Source organism: Syzygium oleosum, unplaced genomic scaffold, assembly GCF_021117445.2.
Source record: "Syzygium oleosum isolate NSW1041296 unplaced genomic scaffold, Sole_v2.1 Sole_v2.43, whole genome shotgun sequence".
Taxonomy (NCBI): Eukaryota; Viridiplantae; Streptophyta; class Magnoliopsida; order Myrtales; family Myrtaceae; genus Syzygium; species Syzygium oleosum.
The window spans coordinates 347,335-356,343 of record NW_026607527.1 but is presented as its reverse complement, the minus strand read 5'-3'; the positions used below and the strand labels follow the sequence as shown (position 1 = coordinate 356,343).

The window sequence follows — 9,009 nt, the reverse complement described above, 5'->3', positions numbered from 1 at the left end:
CTTTTTCGTGTGGTGTATATCCTCGCCCTCACGGATCTATGTTCAACGCTGGTGTGTTGGGATTGGTCTTTCTTTTTACGTTATTTCGCGCTTATTGGTTGGAGACGTGCTACATTATGCCTTGATTCCACCTCTAGAAAAACATGAGAAGCATTTGAGAGAGAGGGCAGAGGGGTTGCCAATGGCACCCCAAACTAGCATGACGATGAATTGCGACATGAATCATACAAAATGATCCATTTTTTTTTTGTTGTATCTAGATCTCGCTTTGAAAGTCACAACTATGAGGGGACTCTAGCTACACTATCAACAACAATCCTGAGCTATGCCATTGAACAACTATGAGAGGACTCGATTTTCTATTGAAGCTCTCTTCATGATGGATGCTTACAGAAACTCCAGGACAAGAAGGGAAGCCATTGCATTAGGACATAAATCATGTATGTTGAACGACTTTCACAGCCACGACAATGGAAAAGAATATTTTTTCAAGTGAAATTAATGGATAGACCCACTCCGTATACATAGAAATAAAACATAATATACATGATACAATAGCTTGATCATTAATCTTAGCTTTCATGAAAATGGATAGAAATCTCACAAGCTTCTACACAAGCAGAGTTTGGTAACTCAGGCGATTTCAGAATGTAAGTGGCTAAGGTAAAAGAACTTAATTGCGCAGTATCTTTTTACAAGTAAAGAATGAATAGAATGTTGTGAGAGCCTTAATCCGTTCCTTTCCATCTTCCCTGCAAAGCCTATGATCAGATGTACGAGCCTCTTCAGTGCCGGCTCAACAAAGAACATCTTGATAATCTCTAGCCTTAAACACGAAGTGGTTGCCCCTTCTAATCAACGCAGTTACACAGCATGAGCTGCCTCGTGATTCCTCATTCAAAAAATCCAAATCGGTCTTCAGGTAACCGTCTCTGTTTCATCCTGGTCTCTTCTCACCACTTCATCTATGATATACTTACTCAAGTCGGCAAACCCAGTAGCGATTACACCTCTATGCCCAGCAAATATACCAAACAACGCCTGCATATTGAAAGTAGCAGAATCAGGTTAGCGTCCTTGCACGTTGAAGATGGCTATAATGAACTGAACTGACTATAATTCCTTTTAGAACAAAACTTGAACAAGTTCATTACCGTTTCTTCGATTCTAGCTTTGACAACTTAAGTCAGTATCCTAAGCTTCCAACCAAATTCTTTTTGGTGATCACAAATACAAATGACATCTCATCTGAATCGTTCTAGAACAGTCGCATAAATTGTTAAGTTATTCACAAACCATCCCGTCATCATGATTAAGAAGAAGCTCTGCCTGAAAACAGAAAAATTTACCTGTGTGCCATTCCATGGATACCCATGGAAGCAGAATACCGATCCTCCATAGCCGCGGTCGCCGGAATCCCAAAGCTACGAGCGTGAGACAAAAATGGGTTTAGACAGAGCACCCATACTCCTCTCTCTCTCCTCCATTACAACATCCCCACGGCCGTCGACGGCGTCGCCGGAATCCCAAAGCTACAAGCTAGAGAGCGAGCGAGCGAGAGAGAAGATGGGTTTAGCAGATGAAGCTACGAAAGCCGATGAGATGAGCGTTTGCACTGGAATTTCAGTTTGTTTGGAAAGTCAAGATTCAATTTTTAGGCGCCAAAAGGAAATCACTTCCCCATCAAAATCGTCCGAGCCCGAAATCGGAACCCGAGGCAGGCGGTTTCTCCAGACGGTTTCTGGAGCCGGAGTCGGAAAGGCGAGGCCGGAGGCGAAGAAGAAGGAGGAGGGGAGGGCTTCGGGTGAGCTCGCGAGAGGAAGGGAGAATGGGTTGCAGAAGAGAGAGAAGGCAAAAGACCTCCTTCACGTTACAGAGAGGAGAGAGGAGAGAGGAGAGAGGAGAGAGAGCGAGAGCTCAGAGGTAATAAATATTTACTGTGGTCAGTACTTTCCCCACCAACCGGGCCTAGGAGAGAGACAAAAGCGCTTCCTTCCATTGCCACGTCACGTGACACATGTCGTCTTTTGGGTGGAACACGCACGCCACGTAGGACGATGACGTGGTGTTTGGTAACCACTGAATATTTTCTCCCAAAAGCTGGTTCCCAACAAACCCAAAAAAAAAAAGCCTAGTTCCCAGAATTTTTATATGAGAGCTGACCGCAACTCGTGTGAACCAGTGTAGAATCGGGCGAGTTCAGTTCTGTTCCGAATTTAACTGACCCGATTGCTCAACCTTAAAAAAAATGTTACATTTGAGTTCTAACAAACATTATAAGGCCAATCCCTCGATTAGCGGAAGGGAAGGACCATCATAAAGCATAAAATTCCTTTCGTCTAAATAAATTAGATAGCCCCTTATATGAAATGAAAAGCCAATCATACAATACTTTTAGTCAATTGAAATCATTTAATATCGCGTCAATTATCAAACATAATATTATTTATATTACATAAGCTTAGAATGGAAATTTTCATACTATATATTAAAAGTCAAAAGTGAAAGACTTGTGGTCATTATTTTTCATAGAGGATGCGGTAGGAGAAGTTACTTTTCTTTTCAACTCTTCCAGAAAGATGCAATTCTCCTTTTCCCTTATCGATAATATATTTCACAACAATCACTTCAAGTATGGTGGTGTAGCTGTTCTTCCTCGTATGGTGTCTCTCCAATGCATTTCTTCTTTTTAGGCCATTTTGACTCATGTTGTCGTTTTGCTTTAGAGAAACAAGAGAGTTACATGAAGGTTCAACAAAAAATCCTGAGCAACCAATCAGCTAGCAGGCGCTTAAGGTGATTCGACAGTTCCCACAAAACTAATTGGTTGCTGAAATTGCAGCCAAAAACCAACCTCGCCTATTAAAAGATATTCTTGGCGGGTGGGTAAGTTTCCCTTGTCGAGACACGCCATGAAATTTATATCTTTGCACTCTTATTTAAAGCATGACTTTTTGTCTACAGGGGTTGAGTGCTTCTTATTCGCACAATTTTTATAATATATAAATATTTATACGTACTTTCTTAGATAATTTTTTATAATTCTTGTTATGATGGAAAAGTTAAAAGTTGTATGCTTGAACACTGCCCTTACTTTTCATATGATATTATCATATAAAGCATCAAAGTAAAAGAAAAAACGATATGCATATATCAACTATTCAAATAAATAATAAGAAAACCCAAAAAGTTGCAACAATACGATTATTATACAAAGTCCTTCGCAAAAGCATCTTTCAGCTGGGGTTGAGGCCCGAGATCACAATTGAGGAGGGGGGTGGGGGAGATTTTGTTGGTACGTGGCGAATCTGGAGTGGACAGCGTGTACAAAGACAGATAGGACGAGTACGGTGGGGTCGACGTGTATGAAGTCGTACTGCTACGTAACTGACACGGCCAAAAAGCAACTTAACTCCACCGGTCACCTATTAACATCACTTTCTGCTTTTTTTATTTTTTTGGTTCTACGCTACTTCTGTCTCCTTCCTACTCCTTTGTATTTTAGAAACAGAGAGACCAGCCGCTTTCGAAACTCCGGATATAAAAAATCAAATATTAACCGGCCAATTGTCGCTCATTAAGCTCCATTATATATATTAGCTTAGCAATGATCTCTTCAGCAATGGTCCCAGTGACAGCTTCCGCCATTTTTGTTCTCCCTGTTTCCCTCTCTCCCTTTGGATTAGAAGATAATTAGTCCAATGATTTCGAGGCTGGAGACCTCTAAGGACATGTATCGAAAGTTTATGTTGAAGATGGGAATTCGCCCCAGCCACGCATAACAGAAGATGAAGCCCTAGACAATAATGCATGTGGGACCCACCGAGGTTGGGTCCAAGGTCCTCGATTGGTTTTGTCTAAAGACTTTTCCTGCTTCTACTGTATAGTAGTCTAGCATGCTTGCAAAAGGGCAATGAAGATGCTGGTGTTGAAAGTGACGGAGATATTTATTTAGCCGCGTGTTTTCATCTGACAGATTCCAAGGCCCAGAAGCAAAGGAGAATAGGAGGACCAAGTTGGGAAAGCAAATTGCGTCTCCAAGGACATACACTTCGTTTTTTTCCCAAGGCTTCGTTCTATATTATTATTTTTTAAAGGAAAAATTCCATTTTTGGTACCCAAAATAGGGTCAAATTCTCAATTTGGTACCCAAAGTGGACAAAGTGTCACATAAGGGTTTGAAGTGCTTAATCAGTCTCAAATAAGGGTCCGAAGTACTCAAAAAGTCTCAAATAAGGGTCTGGATCGTCGGCCGGCCAAAATGTACGCCGGCGGCCAAAAAAGGTACTGTTCCAGCACCGGAACGGTACTTTTATTTTATTTTTACACTTTTTTTCTTTTCCTTTTCCTTTTCTTTTTTTTTTCTCTTCCCTCCGCCGGCCTCCGAAGGAGGTCACCGGCCTTAGGCGAAGGCTGCCCCCGCCGGAGTTGGGCAAGGGCCGCCCCCGCCGGAGTCGGGCGAGGGCCGCCCCCACTGGGGTCGGGCGAGACCCGCCCTCGCCTGGGCTGGGCGGGCGAGGGCAGCCCTCGCCAAATCCGGCTAGAGCTGCTCTCGCCGATGGAGTTGATAATACATATTTGAACCATGGCAATTAAATATTTTTAAATTATTAAGATAATTATAATCAAATCTCGTACCATTTTAACCTGTGGAAATGATCTCTTCCACGAAATAACGAATGTTGAAAGATGAAGAACCTAAGAACTGGAGATTCATCGTGATATTTTGAAAGAATTATAGCTAAAGATCAATGAAGGCATCAATGTAATTTGATAATCTGGAACATGCATATGCTGGCCATTTTTTTATGATTAATAGGCTGAAGATGTTGTTTAGATAAATTCTTATATAAACTAAATTTACGAAATCAGAAGAGTAGCTGAGAAAATTTAAATTAGAATCTCTCATCGTGTCCACATTAAATATGAAAAGACACAAGACAATAAATGAGAGAGAAAATGCACAGGCATATTCGTTTTTTTTTTTCAAATAAAACGCAGGTCTATCAATGCTTTCAATGTGAAGGATATTTTGGTCATTTTGCTACGAAGGATTTGATTTAAGCTAAATTGGATGCCTAAATAGCCCCACCCAATGTGAATAAACACGCCAAAATTCCTCACGTATCGGTTCCATGGCAAAAGTAGAAAGAGCATCAAAGACAAATTGATGGAACGGAAGGCTCACTAGAGGAATATTTATCAGTGGAGCATCCAAGACGAATTGATGGATGAGGGAAGGGTTCTGCGTCGAAACACAGCAGCAATTCTTTTTGCTGGAATCGTTCTTTACGTATTGGTTCCATGGCAAAAGTAGAAAGAACAAAAGTATAATTATCAAATCCACATTGCAGCCCAAGTCTCTCGGGTGTGATGCACCTTATGCTAAGTTATTCTCGAATAATCAACGCTTTCGTCTTTTTAACTTTTCTTATAAAACATCTTTGTTAAAAGTGAGTTACAGAGAGAGTGGGGACACCCCATTATGTAATGTCTAGTTAAATAATTGCATCTTTTGGTCCTGAGCAACGTGCATTGCTTCTTTTTTTTTTTTTTTTAATGACGGAACTCCATCGGACAAAAGAATACATACCAACCCCATTTTTGGGTACCAAAATGGAATTTTTCCTTTTTTAAATGATGGAGGTCATGGTCTAATTTCTTGAGATGGATTTGCGGTATGACAGAGATGGTCTAATTTCTTATTTATTAAATCAGATGGAATCTTTCATAAATATACTTATGTATATATATACATTTTTCATTTAAATATTTTTTATTATCTACTATTATTGTGCATTCAAAAGATAACTCATTTGTCATTTGTCAAATTAGTACATACATATATATATATGTATATTTTTCTCTTTCTTTTATTTTTTCTTGGTTCCGTGCAACGTCTGTCTCCTTCCTCTGCATTTTAGAGATAGAGAGCAGGTGCTTTTGAAACTCTAGATATTAAAAATCAAATGTTAATCAGTCAATTATCTCTCATCATTGGCCCACCACCTCATTTTTTATATAAAACTTAATATGGGCACCCACCTCATTCATTGTAACCCCCGCAACCCACCCCCCAAAGATAATATGATTGCACAATAATAGTAGATAAATAACAAATAATTAAATGACAAATTCCAATTGCAAAAACTTGTGTATATATATAAGTTGATGTTGATGTGTTGTTCTAAAAGCATTATCTTAGATTAAATGCGATGATTATGTTGTTTCTACTTTATTTTAAATCAATTTGTCTAATTAATGTTAAAGAAAGTGGGAATGAATGAAGTTTTGTAATGATATAGCTCAACCATTAAGCTCCATTTCATCTTACTTTCTCATTATTCAGAGATATATATGTGTGTATGTGTATAAAGTTTGGTTTCATAGATGACGCACTATAAAATAGAACGAAAGAAGGTAATCATAACTATCAGAGTTAGCTTAGTTTTCTTGATCCTTGTTCATTTATGCTTTTTAAAATGCAAAAACTAAATTTTAAAATATTAAAGGGTTTTGAAGAATTATGTGTTGTGAAAATTTCATATGTTTTAAGCTAAATAAACTTTAAAACTTGTTCAAGACAAGATTAGATTAAAAACATATATGTGTGTACATATATATATATATATATGTATATATAAATCTATCAACACAGCTTTTAGATTATTTTCCCTTTGTCCTTTTTTTTTTCCTGACTTTCTCCTTTTTCTTCCAAGGGAAACCATAAAAAGGGTAAGCTCACGTGTTTGGTGGAGCAAAGCAAAACAGAAAGCAGAGAGTAAAAAGCGTCTTTCTGTTGGGGCCGCGATCGCACTTTGGGGATTCTGTCTGAAGTTGTATAGGACAATTGGCCGGAAAGCAACTTAACCCGACCGGGATTAACTATTAACCATCACTTTGTTCTTTCGTTTTGTTTTTATTTTTTGCCACGAATGTCTTCTCCCTCCCTCTTCTATGAGACCATGCCCTTTTGAAACTCTAGAAATTAATAATCAAATGTTGACTTATTTAATTGTCCTCATTAATGGCTAATCACCTCATTAAAACTTAAAGATAATATAAGTGCACGGTAATAATAATTACTAGAAAGTATTTAAATGATAAATACTAATAGCAAAACATCCCACTTCATCAATGCTCCCTGTGCGTGTGAACAAGATAAATTACATCCACTTAATATGTAAGGCAAGTTGATGTTCATATATCGTTCTCGAAATAAGGAAAACAAAAACCACCAAAAACTCCAAATTATATCTACTGTACATTTACCTTTACCTGAACTTTTTTCGGTAACATGAAAAACTATAAATTATGCCCCTACTATACATTTACCCTAAAAGTTTTCTAGTGACATAAAAAACCTTAACTTTGTACCCGTGTGGTACATTTACTCTCTATCAAAATCACATTAGATGATTTTCCAACCAAAACAACATCGTTTTTATTTCACTTAAGCTACGTTGACGCCATGTCAACCTCGTTTGTCTTCCGTCGTCCATGTAGTAAAATTTTAAACAGTGTTCATTGACACAATCTCGATGGAGAGCAAATGTGTCACATATGTACAAATTTGAGACTTTTGGTATTACAGAAAAAGTTTAGGATAAATGTGTCATGGTGTGCATAATTTAGAGTTTTTAATGTCTTTTTCCCTATATCAAATGAGATGATTGAGTTTTATTCTATTTTATTTTAACGTAATATGTCTAATTAATTTTAAAAAGGTGAGAAAGGATGGACTTTTGTGATGATGCAACTTAACCATTAAACGGGTTAATTCTAAAAAAAAGCATCGACTTTAGGTCGAGGGACAATTTTGGCCCGAACTTTTTTTTTGTTCCGTAAAAAAGTACCAACTTTAGGTTAAGGGATAATTTTGGCCCGAATTTTTTTTTGTCCCGTAAAAAAGCACCAACTTTAGGTCAAAAGACAATTCTGGCAACAACTTTTTTTTATCTCGTAAAAAAGTATCAACTTTCACTTAAATCTCAAATTTGGCCCCCATTGACTTAGGACCATTTATTATCTAATTTGACTATTCCACCTTAGCAATAAATCTACGTGCCTTGCTAACTGGATTTAAAGTAATATTCATTGTCTTATTTTCTAAGCCACAATTTGAAAAATAACTGTGAAACTATTCGTCTCCTTTACTTCACCGACAAGTCAAAAATATCTCCAGATTAAATCTCTCTAGCCAAAAGTAATCTGAAGCTGACCACCGCCTGTCGACAGACGCCATGGACGAGATTCGCCAAGCTCACCACCATAACCTTTTTTCTCAAACAATGGTGAAAGTCAACGGGGGGCAAGATTTGGGATCATGATGAAAGTTGGTGATTTTTATGAGACAAAAAAAAATTGGGGCCAGAATTTTCACTCGACCTTTTTACGGGATAAAAAAAAGTTCGGGCCATAATTGTCCCTCGACCTAAAGTTGGTGTTTTTTTATGAAACAAAAAAAAGTTTGGGCCAGAATTGTCCCTCGACCTAAAATTGATGTTTTTTTTTGGAATTAGGCCACCATTAAACTCCACTCTACCTTACTTTCCTATCATTGATAGATATGTATGTACGTTTGTGTGGAGAGAGTTTTGGTTTCACAAATAACACATAATAGCTGATTTTTTTTAGCACTCATTTATTTGTGTTTTTTAAAATGCAAAAAAAATTGTTTACTTTTCTGTTAAATTTTAAAATATTATTTAAATACAAAAAATGTTGAAAAAATATATAAAAATTATGTTTGTGAAAATTTTACATGTTTCAGGCCGAAAATTATAAAATTGATTTCAAATTAAGATTAATTTAATTAAACAAACAAGCTTTCGTTAATGTTTGTGAAAGCTTAGAGCTTGAAATCCAACACAGGTGGATCATATCACTGTCCTTCGATTTGATGTGTCATCTTTTCCCCTTTTCCTTTTTTATCTTTTCTTTTTTTCCAAAAGACGACCAGAAAAAGTGTGAGATAATGTGTTGGTGAAGCAAAACCACAACTTTTCA

At 37.4% G+C, this 9,009-nt stretch overlaps 1 long non-coding RNA gene across 1 annotated transcript; it reads right to left on the bottom strand.

Moving 5' to 3' along the window:
* Positions 1 to 469: 469 nt before the first annotated feature.
* Positions 470 to 1,322, bottom strand: LOC130136196 (uncharacterized). The gene is made up of 2 exons (XR_008815210.1): positions 1,155 to 1,322; positions 470 to 1,041 (listed from the first exon to the last, which is right to left on the bottom strand). It is a non-coding gene; the product is annotated as an uncharacterized LOC130136196 (long non-coding RNA).
* Positions 1,323 to 9,009: the final 7,687 nt, after the last annotated feature.